At 39.7% G+C, this 23,785-nt stretch overlaps 1 protein-coding gene across 2 annotated transcripts in view; it reads left to right on the top strand.

Moving 5' to 3' along the window:
- The window catches only part of LOC137609209 (thyroid hormone receptor alpha), a 95,751-nt gene continuing 71,966 nt past the window's right edge, over positions 1-23,785 (top strand). Inside the window, exons 1-3 of one of the 2 annotated variants that reach the window (XM_068336072.1) lie at positions 1-303; positions 1,858-1,957; positions 13,422-13,520. The gene's annotated coding sequence lies outside the window, so the exon portion shown is untranslated. The remainder of the gene's footprint in view (positions 304-1,857; positions 1,958-13,421; positions 13,521-23,785) is intronic. The other variant, XM_068336071.1, reaches the window with a different exon arrangement.

Genomic DNA, 23,785 nt, shown 5'->3' with positions numbered 1-23,785 from the left:
AGGAGGGGTGGGGGGGGGGAGGAGGACGGAGCACAGAAGGCAAATAAACGCCGTAGAGTTCCTTGGCCATGGCATTGGCAGTTCCTGGCAGACACAGCGCTCCCGTCTCCTCGCACCTGATCGCTCTCAGAGGGGGAGCGAGCAGCCGGAGAGTCGTTAGCGACGTGCTGTGACGCGTTTTACCAGCTCGTCTTTCTGTGTTTCTCTGCTTTTCTTCACGTGTTAACCCGGCTGTTCCTGGTTCACGGGCTGCATGTTGACGGCGGAGGAGGCGGGTTTGCACCACAAGTCGGAGCAGCATTGGTGAGTATGTCAAATAATGCCTTTTAGTCCGTAGAGCGGCGCAGCGGGGGCTACTATAGGGGCGGCGGTAGCTATAACATGAGCGCTGTCCTCACGTCAACCCAGGCGCAGCGCCGGCCTGCCGGCTGGAGCGTTACTGTACCTGTAGGTGAATCCAAAGACACCGAGGCGCCCTGAACGCACCTCCGCTCCCCGACAAAAGTGACCTGCCATGTGCTCCCGTTTGCTGCCGCGAAACCGAGGGGAGCTGAGTCAGGGATGGGATGGGATGGGTTTGGGACGGGGGGGGCGCTGAGTTCACAGAGGAACCAGATGATCAACTCAACAACAAACGCGTTCGCCTGCCTTTTCTAACCCCCGTTCCCGCACGGTCACGACGTTGGGGATGGATGACAGCCGATGGAGGCACTTCATAGGGAGCTGTAGACGTGTAGGTGCGACTCGCCGTGCAGCCACATTCTTTCTGTGTGACATCAGCAAGCAGGACTGCGTGTGCCCAAAGTGTTCCTGATATATAAATCATGCATGTGTGACATGGCAGCGTGAACTCTGAAAATTCTATTTCCAGCCCAGACTTTGAGGCAACTTTTGCCCAACCTGGGCTGTATTTGAGCTTTACTGGGAGCATCAGTCAGCTGTCAGCAGGACCACATCACACCAGAAGGGTTTGCATGTCTCCAGTAAACATATAGTATACAGTCTGTAAATGATTCAACCCTTAACAACAGGCGTCTAGTTCTTACCAGAGACCCTTTATCTGCTAACATGATGCACATCCAGACACCAGCTTCTGGCAGCGTTCCTGAGGAATCTTAACTCATTCCTCATGAACAAACATCTCCAGTTCCTCAATATTCCTGGTTTACTTCTTCAGATCCCACTAGAGATTTTTTGTGGATTCAATCAGGTGACTGTGACGGCCTCTAGAATGATCCAGGACTTCTTCTGCAACCAAGCCTGGTTTGACTTTGAGGTCTGCTTAAGATCATCATCCTTCTGGAACCTCCAAGCTTCATCTTCCTCACAGATGGAGGTGTTTCTGCTAGGATTTTCTGATGCTTGATGGACTCCATGTTTCACTGTAGATAGTGTTCTGTACAGCATCAGCTTCATCTTCCTGCTCCACATTGAACTGATCCAGACGTCCCCAAAAAGTTACTTCATCTATCCTCAGAACAGCATAAAAAAACCCCTCTGCGTCCCGTCTGGATTGTTCTCTTCTGACACAGTCGTAATTATAGAGTATTTTTTCCATAATTGTGAAACACCTGATATCTCTTGTGTTGATCTAACTGCTCTTGTGTGAAATATTTCTTTCATCGCATTTTGCTAGCAATCCTAACAATCGGCGGGTGTTGAATTCAATTCCCTTGACCAAAATGTTAATGCATGCGTAATAGGATGGCATTAAATGTGAAACTCCATCCCCAGCCTGTATGTATCGTCCTGCAGGCTGAGGCGTGGCGATCTCATGTGTCGAGCTGCACCTGTATGTTTTACATTGGGATTGTTTGTAGGTCATTGTCATTGTTATTGTGGTTATTCTGATTCCAGGAAGAAAGCTGTGTCATCTGTCTCAGTTGTTGACCGATCAGACGTGATTCTATGACTTGTTTGGGCCCCAGAGCTACAGCTGATGACACCCAGAGCCAGGGTAGGTGACCGGCAAACTTTTCACGCCTCCACGTGTTACATCTAGTAATATTCCCCAAGTAGCGGTGGCGTGGGAAGCCATTCGTCAGTTTCTCTTAAAACGTCCAAGTCCAGTCAAGAAATGCAACCATAAGTGAGTGAAAACAGAAAGAATGAGGAAGTTTAAACCATATTTCTACTGCAAGCATTCTCACTCACGCTGTTTACCACAGCTTCCCCCGGTAACCCGGTTCAGATTGAGGAAGTAGGCAGTTTTTTTTGTGTTTTTTTTCCAGCAACCTTTCAGAGATTTATTAGTATTTATGAATCAGGCTGTTGTGGAGGGGAGGACATTTTTCTGAAGTGGCGTTTTTTTAAAGCAGCTTGACAAACAATGACGCAATCCTGAAAGCGCTGCTTATATCTGAGGTGGGGTTTTTTTTTCACCTACAGGCGCAATTCCTTTGACATCACAGAAAGCTGAGGACATGTACATATAATGACCTGCGTGTTTCTTTAGAAGGGAACACAGCAAATATGTAAAAGTACTGTTTGCATGTATAAATACATATATGTGAAGTCGTAATCTCTCCCCGCGGCCAGACGTGACCTCCTTTGACGTCTGTTCCTAACACCTTCCTCTCCCCCCCTCCCCTCTCGCTACGTCGCTGCGCTGCTGCGAGGCAGTGTCCTGGTTTTCTGAGGTTGAGGCTTAATGTATAGCACGCACTGAGGGGGAGGGGGAGAGACAGGAAAGAAAACCAGTCTCTCTCCCCTACTGCCTGTCTGAAGGAAAATCCGTTACGTAACACGTACAGTGGAGGCAGCCGCTGGCCTGGTCCCCGAGGTCCCACAACCTGCCTACAACACAGAGGCGTCGACGGGGGGAGGTGGTGCTTAGTCATCAACCAGTAAAGTTAGTCCAGGTCACACAGGCCCAATCTGATCCACTGTTTCTGAGAAAAAAAAAAAGAAAAGTCAGCCATTGCAGGTGACTGGTTGGGTCGAATCCAAAGAATTAAACGTTGCACTCTGCGATTTGTGTCTTTTTAAGTTGTGTCTTTTGAAAACAGTCACCTGTATTTTCCTCCTTAATGAGTTTAATGATCTTTTTTATTTATTTATTTAGTCTCTTAAACAACATGATTAAAATCGTTTTGTTTTTTTTTCCTCCCACCAAATGGTTCCACAAAATGAGACCTTTGGTGATCGTTCCTCTCAACCGCTTCCTCTGCTGTTTGAACAAAGCTGTTTGTCTGAGTCGGTGTAAAAAGCGTCGGCTGCCATCTGAAGCGCTGGGGTTGAGTCTAATGTCACCAACTAAACCAACCAGAACTTTGCGACTACGTATTTGTTCCTTGATGACAGACTGAGGAGACACTGATGGACGACACTGCTCCAACAGTCCTACTGATCCCGGTAGGTTTATTTCCTAAATGCTTGTCTCAGTGAAATCGGAACCTGTGGTGTGTGGGTAATGCTAGCTGACTAACAGCTAGCGTGGTAACAGTAGTTAATGCCTACGTGCCTCTGGCTTGCCAACATATGTTACTTTACTTTTGGTTTCGTGGTGGGTCTAGAATGTGTTTGCTAAAGCAGCGTCTGCTGGACTACAGCAGTCGTAGTCCCAGTGTCAGCGTAAAGGGTTACGTAGTTTAATGTGGTAAATGATGATGTGTTGTGGGCTTTTATCAACTATAAGGAGAAGGCTGATACAACATAGTGTAAGACATTAATAACAGTCAGTTGTGTATACCTCTGACACAGGAGTACACTCAAGAGTGTCCTGTGTTATTGTTGCTCTGCACAGGAAACAGGAAATACGACAGTCAGGAGGAGCTACTCAGACATCACGACTGACTTCTCGCTGCAGGAGGGGGAAGCAGATGGACTGATGGGGCGTGGTGGTGGTGACGGAGGCCCAGTCCCAAATATGCTGTCATCCATACGTTCTGTTGTTGTTGTGTGAATCCTGAGATGGCGCACCACTGCAGGCCAATTATTTTTTTGGTCTTTTTTGTATTTTTTATGTTTTCTTTTTCAAAATAAACCATTTCACTGCTCAACCCTAAATTGCAGAGAAGGATGATACTATTAATAACACTATCATTCCTTTAGTAGTCCATTAATGCAGGCCTATGTTAGTGGTTTTGGGTTTGGGTCTGTCATTCATCTAGTCATTTCCCTAGCTGCAATGTTGTTGCAAGCTATAGGCTGAGGCTAGCAAATGTTAACATTGGCATTTTGCATCAGTGGTACTAAGCAGCACAAATCTGCACAATATGTTTGGGTGTTTTTGTAAAGCCACGAGCGACACGTGTAGACACAGGATGTCCGCTGGTGATCCTGGCGCTAACATTGCTGCTAAAGCAGAGAAGTGTCCAAGGTGTGTGCGGTGACATCATGGTGGGGCTCAAAGGTGACTCTCAAACCAGTGTTTTTAAGTACACCCATGATATGTGTGCACCTCAAGAAGATAAATCTTCAGAGAGGGTAACATGATGATGATGATAATGATGATGTTTTATAGGTTTGGAGGTGTGACCTTCATACGCTAGTTAGTGAATTTATTCTCTTTATTTCATGGAAGTGAAGGATTGAGTCATTAAATATCCCTACATGCTTTTTTGATAACAAACACTTTGGCTTCTAGGAAATCATGAAAGTAATTTTTTGACATCAAGCAATTAATCAAGAAAATTGCTGACAGTCCTTTTAGTGTCAGAGATGAGGGGGGCGTCTCACCTGACCTCTATCAGAAACATTTATGAACTAAATCATGTCTATGTTGTATTATAAAAATTAAAAAAAAGTTTTCTCTATTTAAGGTGTCTCTTTGGATGCTGTGTAATTATGATCACTCCAGCATGGATTGATGTGGTTTTAAAAATATGCAATAAATACTGGACTTTTGAGCCTGTCACCGTTTATGCACACATGTGTTGGTTATCCTTCCTTTCTCTCAATTATCCTGCAGATACAGTCTGTGGGTTCCCTCTTAAGTGCACAATGCAGCATAGTCAAATCAATACATGTATGTCCTAAAAAAAAAAGCACAGCCTATTACTCACAATTTATCTAAAAGAATTAACTTCTCATTTTGAGTTCTTTAGCAGCGTAGACCCAGCAGACCTTTGATATACAATATATTAATCTGCATGCAAAGTACTCCACTATAAGCAAATTGAATCTCACTGATTGTGCATAAATGCTGCTACTCCGCCCTCGCGTCCCGTCTCTCTCCTCTGAGCTAGGCTCCTTAATATCCACATCTAAGTGAGTTCTGATATTGCTAACAAGTGAGAGTGAACATTTGTGTTATCTCACTCATTTTATCATATAGGCGGACACATATTTTTCTCGGTCTGTAGCTTGATGGCTATCACTGCAGCCCTATGGATAGAAAGTCAGTCTGATAAGCAGGTTGGCATTGCAGCCTCTGCTATGACTACATTCTATGTGTGACAAGGGGAATGGGACATACACACTGTGTTTTGAGTCGTCAGTAAAAAAGGTAGAGAACAATACGAATGTAAGTCCATTTCATTTTAAATTCTTTCTCCGATAACACCAAATTAAATTTGTGATTTAGATTGCTTTTTGTTTTCTGACTTGATTGAGGAGAAGATTAGGCTCTATATTTAATCAGCTAAAACCACACACCATCACCTACACAAGTCAACACTCAAAATACATAATCTGCCATAAAGTCAAAGGTGAAATAACACACTGCTCGATTACATTAGATTAGATACGGCTTTAATACCCCCTACAAGTACTCAACAATGAAATGAAATTTATGTTCAACATAATGACACAGGTATCCTGATGTCAAATATTACATTCTGCTTATTTTTATATACAATAATGTAGTAAAATATATTAAATAAATACAATACAAAGAAGATGATTTGTGTAGAATTTCATGAGTTCATGTACTCCTTCGACTTGGAATTTATGTAGTGTCTATTACATTTTCTGTGGATTTTCAGTGGTTTTATGTTTTTTCTTTGCTGACTTTAACTTTTCTTAATCAACAATTTTTCTTTCGTCTTTCTATGTTTTGCGTAAACATCAAACCAAATCAAATATGCTTCATTGGGTACATCTCGCTAACACGGGCTGAACCCTTGTTCTTGGAGAGGTACCTGGTGTGGTCTTCGGTTGCCCGTCTGCTACAAGGCTGGACATGTTCTGTTTTCACAGATGCTCTTCTGCAGACTTCAGTTACAACAAGTAATAGATTGGGTGTGAATGAACCAGTCTGGCCATTCTCCTCAGAGGTCGGGCATCAACAAGGCATCTTCACCCTCAGAATTGCCCTCAGTGGGTATTTTTTTTAATTTATGAGCCGTCTATGTAAACCCTACAGCTGGACAGGAAAATCCCAGTAGATCAGCAGGTTCTGAAATGAGATCAGCCCGTGTGGAACCAGCAGCCGTGGACAAAGTCACTTAAATTTCCTGACACATATTCTTATATATATAAAGAGGGGCTCCAAAAGTAGGAGAGCTAAGAGAAATGTGAGCTATATTACTGAAAAGCCAGATATGTGACCAGGTAGGAGGCCTGACAGGTCTGAAACAAAGTTGTTTTTGTACTTATGTGCTATTCAAGATGGCTCATTAATTTAATTGGTACTCATTAGGCCAGAGGTTAACCATCAACCGTTAAACTTCCAATACGTTGACAACAGTCTTACCACCTAAAGCACTTTCTGATAAGCAGAGAAGTAAATGGCTTGGCTCAGGGTGTGTTAAGCCTGAAGCAGACTTGCTAACCCGTATTGCCTGTATTCCTGACTGAGATCTATGGTAGCTCGTCAAGAAACTCTTTCACATTCCTTTAATGTGAATTGGAGGTTCAGGACAAGGTAAGTGATTGACTGAAGTCATGTTTCACCTTTTCAAAAATTACTGCTACCCAAGAAGGTGCTGGAAACGTGGCCTATGTTGGAACCTTAAATTAAGGAGATATGGATTCTGTCTTGGAAGTAGAGGAATGGACCGACTCCTAATCCTTAAGGGTTGCTGAGGGTCTCATGGGATCTTGACCTGTCTAGAAGTGTTTTGTGGATTCGGAAAAGCCTTTTGATCGTGTCTTGTCTATCTTGTGGAAACTTGAGGAGGGTACTGTTGGAGTAAGGGGCAACATGTCTGTGAACTGTGAGCCGCTTGTGTTATCAATTTGATGGTCATCTCCTAGGCGTCTCCCTTTGTCTGATAAAGGGCTTTGTCCTTTGGTTTTGATGAAAATGTCATTGCATTAATCGATTACCCAAATTGTTTTGTCAAAGTGAGACATACGAGTTCTGCCTGCACTGTCTTGGCTCAGTGCAGAATATATTTTGGGACATTTTATATTTATAAATGAAAAATGTGTCAGGGGAGTAAAAAAACAGACAAATTGATTGGTTGTTCACTGCAGTAAAAACACCCCCACCACGATATAGAACGTTTTATGAGAGGTTTCAAAATCACGTTTCATATACTGTAACTAAAGCCATCCTCCAGTTGTTCGTACCTTTGAATTTAACCTTCAGAACATTGTATTCTGCTCATGATATTTACCATTTCCTCTAAGATTCCCTCCTTTTGTGATTAGTCACATACATTTATTGATTTCTTTGACAAAACTCTGCACAGTGGAACATTATTTTGCAACTGTTTGGGAACATAGTGAAGCCTGTGCGAGACCGCTTTATCAGTGCTGGTAAGTTGACTGTGAAACTAACAATGTGGTGTGGAGAAAGGATACTCTCCAGATGGTGATCTGCCCAGTAAATCTACTGCAGTGTTTCCATGCTGCTGACAGTAAACCAATTAATAGAAAGATTCTTCTTCCAGCTACACAGAATAAACACCAAGACAAAACTACAAGTCATTACATGAGCTTTATAAATGGCCTTTAAAGTTCTAGCACCAGAGATGTAGACAACTTATTAAATTATATATCCTTACTGAAACCAAGTTTCAGTTTCTCTTTTCTGCAACGCATATTGCAATATGAAATTCCGCTGTATACAATGAATTAGTTAGAACAAGTACTTCACATTTACATGGTAAATCAAAATTCTCATTATTTACACCTGTTATGGATAAAGTGAGGTGGGAGATGAAGGAGTGGATTCCACCTGTCCAACATGTCTTATTTCTGGAGCATATCCAAGAAACTGTTTTTTGAGTGTGTTTGGGCAGAACAGCAAGTTTGTTTTTTCTTAAAAATGGTACCGATGTTCTTGAATAACTGATGTCATTGATATTTTTCCAATCATTAAAAGATGAACCAGTGATGATAAAAATGTTACAGGTCTTTTTAGTTGTGGGGCGTATGAGAAGGAATAGGGACGGGAAATAATGGGAAGAGAAAGAGTTAAAGTGTGCAGAGCTGTGGGATGACTGATTGAAGTTACCACCTGGGAGATATTCATACCGCCTGACTGATTATAAAACTGGCTGCATAGCTCAAGCGTGTTAACGCACATACACACACACACACACACACACACACACACACACACACACACGGGGTATTACAGCGCCTCGGGGAACCTCCCTAGTACTAGTTCGTTTGGAATGTTCTTTTCTGTCAATGCAGAAACATCTTTATGTAGGGCATCATAACGTTGGGCAGTTTCAAATAATTACCTTAATCATCACATCTGTCCCACACAGAACATTCAACATCTCCTGCCATGTATTGATTGGTTTTCCATTTTTGGAGCTTTGGCGATTCTCATGCTTTCTTTCACTTGAACACATCGTGTATTTCCGTCACACAGACGATACCATGAATGACCCAGATAATGGCCGCTAAAGATAAATTTGGTGATATATTTTCATTGTTTTTCGTCGTGATTCCATTCAATTGAAAAAAAAAATCCAATCATGTTAATGACAATAATATCCTGTGATTAATCATGATTAATCACTTGAAAATTTCAGTATTATCTTGTACTTTTGGAAGGCTAAAGCCGATCCTTGCAAATTAGTTGTAGTAATTCCATTTTTTTCCCCCAATGTTTTTCTTTTTTCAATTATTTTTTAATTAATTGCTAACTTAATTAGCAGACAACCACGTAAAGAGCAGTTACAAACTAACCTCACCCAAAAGCTCCTGTCAGCAGCTCCGCTGTCTTTCTTCTCACTGCTATGCGGATCAGGAATCTGGAGATGGCTCATTCAAGCACCTGCGGTCCACAGCGGTCCATTTGGTGGTAGCATTGACAGCCTAGTTGTTGTTCACAGAGTTGTTAGTTGTTTGACATGCTTGTTTGCTAGCATATTTCCCAACGTCAGCAAAGATGTGTTTTTGCCCAAAGATATTACTGTCGACACGTCCCACTGATCATAGCGATTTGTTCACAACTTTGGTTTATGAAAACATCCATCTGGAAGCTTGTGAAAATGGAATTTCCTGTTCAACACATTGGGGTGATCCTTAGTCATTATGTTATGGAAAGGGACTGTGTGTTGGTGTGTTTGTGTGTGTGTGTGTGTGTGATGAAGACCATTCTCAAATTAGACCTCTAGGGGCTAGCCATAGGTTGCAATATTTGACCCAACACCTCATATTGGATATACTCGGAGAGGATGGGTTCTCTCCATTCACTGTGTGAGATATCAAATAATACGGAAGAAAACACAAGGCAGATCAGGCCTATGTATTTGTTATTTTTCTGAACATCCATTTAGAACTACTTCCACCTAGTTATTGTTTCACCATTGACTTTGTATGTATTCTCACTGTGTGACAAGCTTGCATCACATGCACATAACAAAATAAGAAGCCGGAGGGTGAGAGTGTGATAATGAACACCTTATTGAGAAGGGATTGCTACTTTTATCCCTTTCTATTTGACAAGCTGTGACGTTGCGGCATCTAGCTGGTGTGAACACTGTGGACTGCTATCTGTGTGCAGGCTGCTACAACTTAGTAGCTTTGCTGTTCCTCTTTATCTGCCGGTCGGTCGTTGTCTGAATCGAGCAGTTCCAGATGAGAAGAAAGACGCTGATCAAAACACAATGATCATAAATAATTGTGGCAGCAGCCTTGGCTCTAAATTTTATTGGTGAAATTTGGACTTTACATGATGTTAGGATTAGGGTTAGGAGACATTACCATACATGTTTATGGCCACATGGCAAATTTAAGGAAACAGAAAAAGAATGAGCTGTGTGTGTATTACCACCTGCTGCAACTTATTCTACATAGAAGCACATTTTATCTGTGTAATAGTGAAAATAATGTTTACAAGACCTTTGGTCAACAAGAAAAAGCAAACTGTAATTAGCAAATTAACTGCATGATGATCAGCAACACTTGTGTGGCGGTGGTAGGATGGTGGGTTCATGGGAGTGGGGACGTTTTTGCTGTAATTGTTTTCATCTTGGCAGCCTCTGTTCTCGCTGTTTCTCCTTTTTCCTTTTCTGGCTCAATTGCTGCATAGTCCTTTTTTTTTTCTCCGTTGAAACTCTCAGGGGGCTTGTATTGTTTTAGGGGATAAGAGAAAAGACAAAAAAAAAAATCCTGCTTAGTGGGATGAGGGAAAGACATCATAACAAGCTTCTCTCTCTCGCTCTCTCTTACAGACACACACACACACACACACACACACACACAAACACGGTCTCAAGGTAGACAGAGATCCATGTACTAGGCAACGCGACTCTCTGCCCCGTAGAAAGGAACAGAGACCGGTGTTAGGAGTGGCCACAACAGGAAGTCGTCCAATGAATACATTTAAAGTACAGACTCCCTGCTCAGAGTGAACTTCTGCTGGGAGGTTGTGGCCTTTACTCTTCCCCTCAGGGGGTTTCAGCAATCCCAAGATGTAAAGCTGGCTTCATGACTTTGTCAGCGTATTGTCCCGATATCCTGTGGTTCTCAACATCTGAGAGAGATGTGGAAGATGAGAGAGAGAGACACTATACTAACAGAGTTAACATCAACAAAGAAGGAGACTTCAATAATTGAAGCAACTGCACAGTAAAGGTCGTGTTCCACATATGGATCCGTGATATTGAAAGCCGTTCAGTTTACCCCGTCTGCTTTCCACCAGAGAGGAGTTACATTGAGCTGTGTCTGATGGATTTCACCCGCAGAACATTACCTGTGCTGCATGTTTTCTCTTTTTTATGACATAACCTCTGAACCTTACACTGTCAGGGTTTATTTCATTTTGAGTACAGCAGGAAGAATAACCGAAATAAAGAATAGAACACTAATGGATCATTATAGCAGTGCTCAAGCTCCGCTAGATGAATTCAGGTCATGCTATCATAAACTAGACGGCACCAGGCGGAGTACAAATGTCCGCTTATGCAGCTTCGCCCCATTATGTCATGTCATCCTAAATAGTCCCATTATGGTTTGACCCTTCCCAACGATGAAAAATCATTTTAATATTATTCCTAGTTTGTTTGTTACTCTTGGAAAACAATGTTGTGGATGTGGATGTCTAGATATTTGTATTAGCCTATAAACATAGCAGAATCAGAATCACAAACAAGTTTATTGCCAGGTACAGTAAAGGAATGATAAGGGGGGGGGGAGTTGTTCATGAGGCACATTATAGTTACTGATTTTTAGCACTGGAACAACAAAACATGAGATGTCACAGCCTTCAAACATACTTTTCTTTATCTTGAAGTAGACTACTGGTGACTTTCTTAGAGAGAAGAACGCTTGAAGGTGTGATGTTAAAATGTTTGTTGGGTCAACACAACACAGACAGATATGAATCAGTGAGGGGGTTATCTTGGCAGAGCCACAGTCTCTCTGTACCTGGATAAACAGAACAACTGACTGAAATCAGTCTCATTTCGTCTAGAGACCGCGGACATCTGGCCTCCTCACTTCATTTGCTGTGATTAAATCTCAGATGCTTTATAAGGTGTGTCCTGTTTCTACAGCACCTCACAATACACATGCATGCTCCACATGCAGCATCAGTACCGTTCTGACGACTGAAAAAAGCTCCACACATGACTGCGTTTGCAGTCGGCCGTCATCTGCCCCAGCCCAGTGGTAGCCGATGCTGTTATAGCTGTCATTCATACACCGCTGTGCCGGGGGAAGCAGAAGTAGTTCCTTAGACACAGTTCTGTCTACTGTGTCTGTTTATGATAACATGTACTGGCTGTAGTTTTAGATACACAGTTTATCTGGGAAATGAGTGGCACTTTCAGTTTCACCACTACACAACAGTTCAGATATTCTGTACATTATTTACTGTTATGTAAATTCTTTCTACACAAACACACACACAAACACACACAATTTCAGATGAGTATCTTTGGGAAGTTATTAGCTGAGAATAATTACCTTACTAGATAAACGCCTGTTGTTTCAGCACTTCGTGACCCTAGCGTCTATGAAGTAGTGTTTTCCTCACATTGTTAACTGAATCCAGAAGCATGGCTCCAGCCTGATGATTTATATGTGACATGAAGAACGGCCAAAGGGGCCGTTGTCCTGCTAACATGGAAGTACTAGGAGACAAACGCGACGGTACAGGCGTTAATTGAAAAGGAAACGGCACATTTTCTGCTGTTGTAACGTTAGCTTCAGGACAAAAAGCATTAGTCTATGTCTACAGTACTAAACAAACACTTGCATTTTTTTCCCTCAAAGTTCAGCATTTCCTAGGGCCACAGCCTTGGTGTGCTATGTTCATGTGGAAAAAGTCTCAAGGTGGCTGTTTTGACTGGGAAATTATAACTAATATCAAAGTCACATGATATGACCTGAGGCACATGGTAACCTTTCTATAAAGACTGAACATTCAGAATGCAAGTGGATTTTTTACCCTCTTCATTTTAACGTACTCAGCTTGTGTTTTTGAAGAGCATAAATTAACTTCTGTCTCAATGAAGGATAAATATATGTATATGCATGTGTGCATGTGTGTGTGTGTGTGTGTGTGTGTGTGTGTGTGTGAGTGTGTTTGTCTGTCTGTCTATCTCTCTATATATAATACAGTATTCACATATATAAATACTATATATATATATATATATATATATATATATATACACAGTGCCTTGTGTATATATATATGTATATATATGTATATGTATGTGTATATATATATATATACAGTATATACAGTACCAAAATGTCAAACATTTTGCCAGATTTCAGATTTCAAACTTAAAGATAACAAACTGAAAATATTTTTCAAGAATCAACAACATGTGAGACACAATCGTGAATTGGAACCAAATTTATTCAACATGTATACAGTATATATATATACAGTATATATATATATATATATATATATATATATACACAGTATATATATATATATATATAAATATGTGTGTGTATATATAGGTGTATATATGTATAGGTATATATATAGGTGTATATACTGTATGTATAGGTGTATATATATATAGGTATGTATATATATAATTGAAATTTCAATGTACTTTTCTGTCCATCTTCTAGAAAATAAGTTTGATGTTATCTGTTTCTAGGTTTTCGAGAGAAAGGCATCGAAACGCTTCATCTGTTTCAATGAAGGCACGCTATCATCTGACGTTAATGAAGACTGGCCTCCATCTTCATACCACCAGGTTGGTTCACTCCATTTTGTCTATGCACAGAAGCTGATCGCTGTAGCCGTAGTAGAAAATGATTTTTGTCAATCTACAAATGAGTGTGTCAATGTGACACAGTACACGCTGCACCATAGATGAACCATGGAAACATCAAGCTGTCCATGATGTAGTTTTTAATGGTCATACAACGCTTTCCACAACCAATGTGCTGTCAATGCAAGACAAACATGATCAATCTGTTTACATGCTGTAGTAATGAAGGTCTTATTCAAGCAACCTGCCAATGGAAACCAATCTCATTTAGGAAAAATAAACATTTTTGAACCCACATTCATTGATTGGCTGAGTTGGTTGAGTTGGTTGACTAGTGGTTGTTTCTGTAGTAGTATGCTTCCTGTTACCAGAAGCCCATGGCGAGCTGAGTAGCTCCACATACCAGTTTGATACTCTTGTGTTTCTTTCTATTTTACTAAAGTCAAGAGATCTAGTTACTCCTGTCTTTTGTCACGTTACAAAAGGCTTAAGTGTTAATATGAATTTAAAAAAAAAAAAAGTTTTATTATTTAATTGTAATTTATTTTTATGTCAAACAGACAAAGACGTTAAAAATAGTTACTCCTGGTCAGAGATAAAAACACAACATACTTTACTGTTGACCTGATGAATTTTGATGTAGGTATGCTCTTATTTGTGGGTTGAATAATAATGGTCAGCAATGTTCATATCAGACCTAATGTTCATATTAGGTCCTGATATTGGGTCTAGCAGATTATCCAGTTACCAAACCATTGTCTCTGAAATTCGAAAAATAACTTCAAAATGTCATCACAAATAATTTAATGCTTAATATACTAAAACCAAACTACATAAAAACTGCACAGTACACCAGTGGCATCTGATTACAGTTAGTTAGGGGCTTCTATGTATCTGACATATTTTATATATTGTAATTTACTGACTTATTGAGTGCACCTGAATATAAGCCGCACCAACTAAATTTTAGAAGAAAAAAAGCTGCATATAATCTGCAGGCGTCGAGTTATTTACACAGAAAGATATTACACTCAAACATTTTTTTTAACATTATTAATTACTGCTTTTTTTCCGAACAGTTGCCGGTGACACGGCAGTAAAACAACACAGCACAAAAAAGTAGCAGTTCATATACTGGAATATACGGTACCCTCAGAACATCTGTGACACACTCCCCATGAAGAGTGGTCATTTCAAACAGAACTATAATTAAAATCAGGTTTTGGACTGTGGCATGATTGTGTAATGCCTACCAGCTGAAGCGAGTGGTAGCAGTGTAGGAAAAAGGAATAAGAAGGCTGTTGGACTCCGGACAAGAGTCGCCTTTCAGCAAATTGTTCTTAGGGCTTTATAATTAGATAGTGAGAACGACACGTGTTTTGACATGAGCCTCTGCAGTGTTTTCAGAACTCTCGTCTGTTTCCACAAACAGTCAATACATTATGGATTACAACATAAATAACTTGCTAATGTTAGCAGAATATGCAGTATGATGATAACTCACTGTATCATTAGTTTGCGAATGCATCTCGTTAATTTCCAAATTAGAGACTTTTGCATTTCATGAAAATAATTAGTGTTTTTAACGCCAGCACTTTCAATCTTTCATTTCTTAATAGTTTCAGCCTCACTAACCCCCTGAGTAGATGATTCCATTACATTTTTTTCAAACCCTGCTATGAGGTTGACAAAACTAAGGACACACTCATCAGTGTCAAAGTACTTAGTGTTGGATGTATGAGAGCGGCAGAGGATTTTAAGCATTACATCCTGTCATTTAATTAGTAGTGCAGAACATGTGGAGTGTGTGAGTGAGAACTGACTGTCAAGTGGCATCGTCCCTGCTGGGAATGGATAGGCATTATTACCCATGTTGGATAAAGAAATTTATACAGCAGTGGGAGCTCGGTGTCCTGGTGTAATGCGACGTGACAGGACAGTAAGTCCATATGATTTAAAATAACAGTCTCATTCAAACACCTCACATTATTTTCACACTCGTGAGCTCCGACGTTTCAATTTTTCTTTTTTTTTACACGCTTCCTATAAATCCTTAAAGCCGGCATTCACTTTGTCCTAATTTCATCACATGCAACTCGGATCTGAATTAGCGTGAGCAACCAAAGGCTGCAGGGAGCCGCAGTACATGGTGTGCCAGATATATTTGGAATATTAAAATCGGAAGCAGTGTTGCCATGATAACAAGTAAATCAAAGTTAAACTCACCGTCTGATGCCTCCATGCACAGCAGCCCAGCTGTTGGTGCTTCATGCACTGTAGAGAAATTAATACATATAAGGAATAAAGTTTGAATTATGGACCGTACCCTTGAAAGCATGTCAGGTTTAATTCAGAACATTTTTAAAAGTTTGAGATGGAAAATTTAACTTTACCATAGAATATGTCAGGAGAAAATTGTATTTTTTTTTGTCATCTTACTAGATATTGAGACAGTATATTTAAAAAGTTTAAAAAAAAGGTCAGTTTTGTAATGTCTGCAAATGTTTGCGCTGAGGGCCGACATTTTTTTAAGTGACCAAAGTAAAACAAGAGTTTCCCTGTCAAAGCTTCATTGTGAAAGGTTACAAAAACCTTCTTAATCAACTGATCCTGTACAAAGTATAAGCTTCATGAAAGCTTGCAAGAATATGTGGCATGTAAATAAGATGGCACCGTGGAGCAGTGAACAACAGCAGGACATCGGAGGTGCACGAAAACAAGCGCTTTAAGGCCGTCTGACGGTCTTTCTGTGGATGTGGATGGATTTATTACACGGCTTTAATCAACAAGGTGTTGTACTTTTGACCCTCAACTAAACATATCAGATGAAGAGTCTTTTTTTTTTCCTGCTCCCTGCTCGCTTGTCGTGGGAGGTCTGGACCCTCCATGACAAGGAGTTCTACCAAGGTGCCCTTGAGCAGGGCACCAAACACCCAACTGCCACCACATGGCTGTCCATCACTGAAAATCCCTCTCCGTAGTGCCCTGTTGTGTTTTGTGATTGAAAAAGGAAAAAAAAAAGGTTTTCTACATTTTAGGACAACGAAAGGTTGTTCTTTTAATTCTTATTTGATCACTTCATTCAATTCTAAATTAAGGCAGTTCTCAACTGGTTCCTTTCCTAGTCAGTTTTTGTTTTCTGTTATGTTTATGTCAAATATGTGCAAACACTATTAAAAACAGATTTGTATTGACATTTATAGCCTCAAACTGAAGTGTTCTCTAGGTCATGTTGATGAGTCGGATTGATTCTCTCCTCACTGCTCAACGATCTGATCAAGTCTTAGACCTTACCGTAGCTGTGTTTCCTCACAACACACAGTTACAACCTAAAAATGAGCAGCCGGAGACAATGTTTTAAAAAATTAATATATCTGCATGTTGAATGAATAGTTTCTGAAATAAAACACACTTAATTTTGTACTCACTTCTCTTTCTTCATGCTGGAAGACCGGATTGAGATTTGTGATGCTGATCAGCTTGAATTATTTACATGGTGTGCATGAAAGTTTAACAGTGACATGATTCCATTAACTTGATCATTGAGGAAATTAGACGTAAACTTGGGAAAAGCCTCTCAAGGCATGTAATAGTTTTATGTTAATGTTAGGAGGATAAATGATGAACAGCTGCTGTCTGTGAAGTGGGTGTGTGATTGGGAGGTATTCACAAAATACATTCATCTTGGAAACCTAATTACTCACGTACAGGTTCCTGATTTCCTTGCAATGCAATGCACAAAACTGATGAACAGCTGTCTTTCTGGTTGTTTTTGTCTGCCTACGTTTTCTATATATTATTTTTTTAAATTTGTACAATAACACCCAGTGGGTGGGATATATGGTTGCCATGTGGGTGGATGTTACTTTGACACACCTACAGTCACAAACCAAATATACACCTTCCTCTGCTAGAAACCTTGTAGCTGCTATGACCTGCTTTCGGATATGATGCTTATCCAGACACCAATTCAGAGATGCAAAAATTGTGTCTGGAGCTGTGAGTCATGGGTTGTATTTGAATGGCGCCCTCATCAGGCTGGATGTCTTGGATGAAATGCAGATTTTTTTTTTATTTCTTCTAAACTTTCACACAAAATGTGGGGAAGCGGTCATCATTATTCACAATTCACAATCAAAACTCCTTACAAGTTAGTTGATTAACATGAAAGAGAGAACTTGTCTCCAACAATCAGGAAGAAAATTTTTCTAACAGTAATGCTTGAACAATTTATGGCCTAGATTTTGCCTGCTTAGTTATAAAACAGTGGTTTCTCATTTATGTTATAAATACCTGTACAACCACTGGTTTAATTATTATTTATTGACATCCAAATATTTATCAGGATCATTTGTTGAAAATAAATCTGAATAGAAACACATTTACATGAGGATGTCATGAAGATTGGACAATCCGCCTCTATTAAGCACCTTCTATAAGCACCTCTATCCACCTCTATAAGCACCTTCAGCGGCAGACTGCTGTCACACAGCGCCTCCACAGAGAGGCTGAGGTCCTCCTTCGTGCCCCGTGCCATCAGGGGGTACAATGACTCTCTCAGGAGGAGCGGGGGGGAGGTGGCGAGGTCAGCACGGGGTTGAATATGGATTTAATTTAATTTAATTTAAATTTAATTTTATACTGTTGTATATATATATATATATATATATATATATATATATTTATTTTTTATACTGTTTTATATTTTAATTCAATTTTATACTGTTTAGATTTTATTTTATACTGTTTATATTTTAATACTGTAATATTTTTAAATTTTATAGTGTTTATATTTCAGTTATAGTTTAGTATATAAGTCCTGTTAGTGCTGCATGTGCCTGTCTGTTAGTGTAATGTATGTCTTGTGGTATGTCCTGTGATGTCAATGTTTCCTTTTCTCCTGGTGTTTATCCAGTATTATTTGTTATGCAATGCCTGAGCAGTGGATATATGCAATTTCCTCCGGGATTAATAAAGTATCTATCTATCTATCTATCTATCTATCTATCTATCTATCTATCTATCTATCTATCTATCTATCTATCTATCTATCTATCTATCTATCTATCTATCTATCTATCTATCTATCTATCTATCTATCTATCTATCTATCTATTAAAGTCTCATTGGCTATCACAGCTTTAAACCCTCGGGTGGAGAGAGTTGGCTGTTTTGTCAAGAGACACTGAAAGGATGAGCAGAAAGAAAATAAGTGAAATATGACTTTTTTTTAAAAAAAATTTAGATTTCAGAACCTGAAACTATCAATATTTTCTGAAAAAAAGTACAAAGTAATTGCTTGATGAGAAGAAAATATAGTTAGTAATTAATTTTCTGTCAATCAACTCATTCATTTAATCACCCTTGCTGCTCTGCATCACCCCTACGTTCAGAGCTGGACAAAAAGTCAAGGTTAGAAAATTAATGAGACTCATTAAGGGGGAAGAAATTATGTTGGCAGCAGGAGCTGAAAGTCTTCAGTGTAGCAAAAGTCAGTTGAGGATGGGTTTTAATGTGTAAAAAAATAATAAGAGAAAAGAGAAAAAAAAAGAGTTCATATTCATATGTTAATGTTGAAAATATTATCAATGGAATGATAATTAACATTAAAAAATTAAAGAACTTGTATTGACCTTAGTCAATGGTGCTCCGCAAAATTCCACATTGTAAATTCCTCAGTAAAGAGTCTGAAGGATTCTTGAGTATTTCATTATTTTCTGAAGGGGATCGGTTGATAATTTTTTCACTCATTTCATTGAATTCAATTATGAGGTATCTGAGCTTTTTAATAACAAAACAATACTGTAATAAATCCACGTTGTCAGTTTGTTCCTCAGTCTGTTCTTGTAGACTTCGTAGACCAGTAGTCGTTCAACCCTTTCAGAGCCACTGAGTATGTACTGTAACACGCAAGCTCTCTCCTTAGTTTAAATTATGGAGTTGTTCAAATGTTGCATAAATAATTTTGGTCGCAAACTTGAGCTCATGAAAAACCCAAAGGAAAAAAGATGCATTAACCTACATAAAAGCTGAGATGTGTGATCATGAGCTTTGACTCTACTTTTTCTCCAACTAACTTTTTTTCAGTTTTCACAAAAGAGGAAAGGCAGGCCAGGTCTCTTTGAAGCACTTTGGAACACTGTGAAGGTTATAGAATAGAATAGAATATATTCTACGGCTATTAAAGTTTTACAGGCTCTCTAATGGCCAAGCTGATTACCACAGGTCAAACAATTGGTCCATCTCCAGTCCCTCTTCCAGTAGACGTGGAGCGGAGAGTGATGGTGATGAACTCATAGACATTATCTTAGTTGTCATCCACGCTGCCTTAGACCCTTAGGTAATTACCAACAACTGTCTATAATGGCTTGCTAATGGAGCTGCTTCCTGTTTGACCAAGCCCTTTCTCTGATTTTACTCGATTGTACTTTCCTTCCTGGCCTCACATCATCACTTCTGAAAGAAAATCCAACATATTGTTACTTATTCATTGCATCTACAAGTTGGCATGAGTGGATTTGTGCAGATGAGTCCATTCCACACCTTAAGGTTTAAGAACAAGCTCAGCTACTAAAATACAGGGAAATGTATGAACACACTTCTTGCACAATTGGTAGAATACATAAGGATGTGAAAGAGGAATTGATTCACAGATTTTATTCCGATAAATTATGATTCAAATATGCAAAAATAGATTTTGATGCATTTAGGGTGAGGTTTATTCTACTATATTGACTGACTTGTCTGTCAAGCACGTGTGCTCACAGAAGCTCTTGACATGCTTACAGTTTGAACAGGCTGTGATAGCAATTACTGGAAATACGTCACACAAGCAGCCACTTAATGACTGGAAAATACTGTAGACCTTTCTCCTCAAACCGAGAAGCCCCAACCTCCGCCTACGCAGCTCAGTTTCCCCATTATGTCATTTCACTAAATAGTCCGGTGATAGATCTACTCGTAGTCATGTTATCAGGCGGGAAAACCTACCCCTAAAATTTAGAATCACTTTGGCATCGCTGTTTGTTTGAAATTCAGGATCTGACGAGTTATGTTTTTTTATTCGGGGTTTTCTCGGATAACAAAAAAGATTTGTTTTTTGACATCAATCACGTTCAGCTACAATCCGATTTTAGCACAAGTCTTGCATTTCCTGTTAGTCCTACAGGATTAAAGATTCTGCCCCGCGATATGAGTAAAAATACCCAGATCAGACTCTGAGGTCCCCATTGTTGTTGTTTTTATCCAATCATTCCTCACTTCATCCATGAAATTGAACTTAATAATCAATGTTATACCCTATATAAGCTATCCTTGAGTCTGTATCCGGGGGATTATCGAGATCACCAACAAAAATCGCAACAAAATTGCAATTAAGACATGCTGCAACGGTCATGTTCTAAACTTGATTTATAGTCTACATAGTCTAAAAGTTTAAAAGTAACATCTGATTAAAACCGAGCATGTTGTCAATGTACAATTTATTTCTTGGCCCACTATACTTGAATGCAGCGTGAGCACATACCTGTATTTGTACTTGGTTCAACAGAAAGGACTATGGGTATATCTCTAATTGGGACAATATGTCCACGTTTTTGTTTAGCAAAAAACAAGATTTTGGACATTTTTTGAACAATTATTAATTCCACTGGCTATAGAGGAACAAACGTCAGCACCATTGGTTCTCTCCTGTCTGAACACAAGCGTAGTGTTGACTGACTGGTGAGTCAGTCACAAGCTTCCATGTTCTACAAACAAATCCCTGCTAATGGCAAAGTATAAAATAGTTTTAGTGGGAGGACAGTGTGTCCAAAAACACTGATTTACTTTCAGGGTGTTTTTTTTAAATTCTGTCAGGAACAGATTAAAGCTTGTGGGCCCAAGGGTGTAGTCCCATTTGTGTTCACTGTTTCCAACCTCAGCTGCACATCAGCAGATCCAGTGTTAATGCAAGGAAACATTGGTGGTGTCTCAGCAAGTGTTTGATCACGGGTGTCCAGAGTTTTGTTGCCAAGAATTTTAAGCACTTTTGTTGTGTACATTTCAATCTGCAGTCAGTATGATTGTGTCACAAGACTTAATCACAAGTAAATATATCTTGGAGGGAACATGGTTGCAGACTTTTAGACTGATGCTCTTTGGTCCTGAGAGAAGAAAAAAAGTGTTTTCTACCAACTTCTTACGCTTATTATCAATGAGCATAAATGTTTTGCTTTTTTTTTTGCCAACTCTAGGGTGCATTATGGGTAGGATATGTTCTGTCCGTATCTGCTGTCTATTAATACCATTAGACAAATATTCAATGCACATCGTTTCTGACATAATCTAACTTATTTAACATATGAGCCAAGGTTATTTTTGCTATTTTTCTGACATGATAATCTTATTATCATGTCAGCACTGTTTTTTCCAGTAGTGAGGCTTCTGGACAAAATGTTTTTTTTTTGTACATTGTTTGAATGTGAAGAGTCAGTTTGTCAATACACAAATTAACAGATTAGAATTATATTATGGTGCTGGGGCTACTTTCTGTGTGTTTTTTCTGTGTTTTTGTGTGCTCACTGTCTTGTGTGTAGTGCGACGGAGAAGTTCATTTCCCTGACGGAACCTCCTTAAGGGATCAATAAAGTTCTACTCTACTCAACTCTCTACTCTATTTTTATGGTTATGGTTTGATTGTGTTTTAATACGTATAGAATTAATATACTAAGGTTTTTTATTACATATACTGTTTTGAATTGCAGTATATTGCAATATTTTTTTGACATATGATACACATTACTCTCTATTACAAATCTCCTGTTCTGAGATCCCAAGCACAGAAAATCGATCAAATACTTAATGATTATTCTCCAGAATAATTTTTAACCACACTTTATGATTGTCAGGATGGAATTGGATTTGTATTTTCTACCAAAAACCAGATTGCTTTGACACCTGACTTATGACTGAGCTTTTAGATAATGTTCTGAAGTTTTTCAGTCATTGTTTCCTTTGTCATTTGAATGCATGAGCACCAGCTTGGTTATGTACAAAGTGCAAAACAAGCACAACCTCCTTGACAGAAACAAAGACAAAAGTCCAAGCTACAAGGGAATGGCACAATTCGACCAAAATTTAGACAGTTTGATAAATCAGGCCTTTTTTGTGAGGTTTTTAGATGTGTAGAAGAAGAAAGAAGAAATTAGAAATCATTAGAATTCATTATATCATCAGGCAGCACGCATTACGTACACACACAATGAAGTGACATTTTCACCCTACTGTAGGCACCCCTAAGCAAGTCACACATATGTGACACGCTCATACAGAGGCCCTGTAACAACAAAGCTCATACAGAGAGAGGGCATGGGGTGGAGGCGCCATCATAGCCATTGCACCAGGAGTAGTTGGGTGGGGCGGTGCATTGCTTAAGGGCACCTCAGCATTGCCCTGTTGACTGGCCCCTCTCTTGCCAAGGGTCCACACTCTGTATTTTTGTATGGGATCCGGCAATCCTCCAGTTCCCAACTCAAGTCCCAACCCAGTGAACCACGGCAGAAGGTTGAGAAATGCCCCGCATGACCATTCTAAGGGGCATTGTGAAGTATTTCTCCCTGTAGCAGAATGGGGTTTGAGCCATCTAGAACAGCATGACAATTATTTGAATTCGCACCATGCTGTAAGACAACACCATCATCCACCGGTCAATGGACAGGTGTACATATTTACATATATCAGTGTTTTATTGTGTGTTTTGCTATTTGCATGGACTCATTATACTCATCACATTCTAATCTACTCTCTTTTGTTGGGGCATGATTGGGGCACTGAATGCTTGGTCAGCACAACACACACTCCAGTGTCTTTGAACAGTGTTTGGCCTTCTGTTGTGTTTCAGCCCTCGTTTACAAAAGCATAAAGCGCTGCTGGGTGGATTTTTATTATCTGGCATGAGGCCCAGATGATATGAGTGGAAGGGTGAACCCCCAGTTCCCATCCTAGAATGCCCCAAAACCACCGCCACCCTTTTGCCCTCATTCTTTCATCTACTGTATGTACTGCCTTGTATTGTTGATGCTTCAAGCTTCCAGACTCGAGCTGACAGCTGACCGTTGGATGAACCCATCATCAGGTTGGGGTCAAGGGTGAAATTGTCTTGGTGTGGTGACATCTGTGTGATGACCCAATTTGACTGTTCTAAGGCTGTTGTAAGGCTGCTTTTTTTCCTTCTTGTTTTTTTTTTTTAAATTTCTGATAGATTCTGT

This window comes from Antennarius striatus, chromosome 16, assembly GCF_040054535.1.
Source record: "Antennarius striatus isolate MH-2024 chromosome 16, ASM4005453v1, whole genome shotgun sequence".
Taxonomy (NCBI): domain Eukaryota; kingdom Metazoa; phylum Chordata; class Actinopteri; order Lophiiformes; family Antennariidae; genus Antennarius; species Antennarius striatus.
Note: the sequence above shows the minus strand (reverse complement) of the source record. Positions and strands in the feature narration are given on the sequence as shown.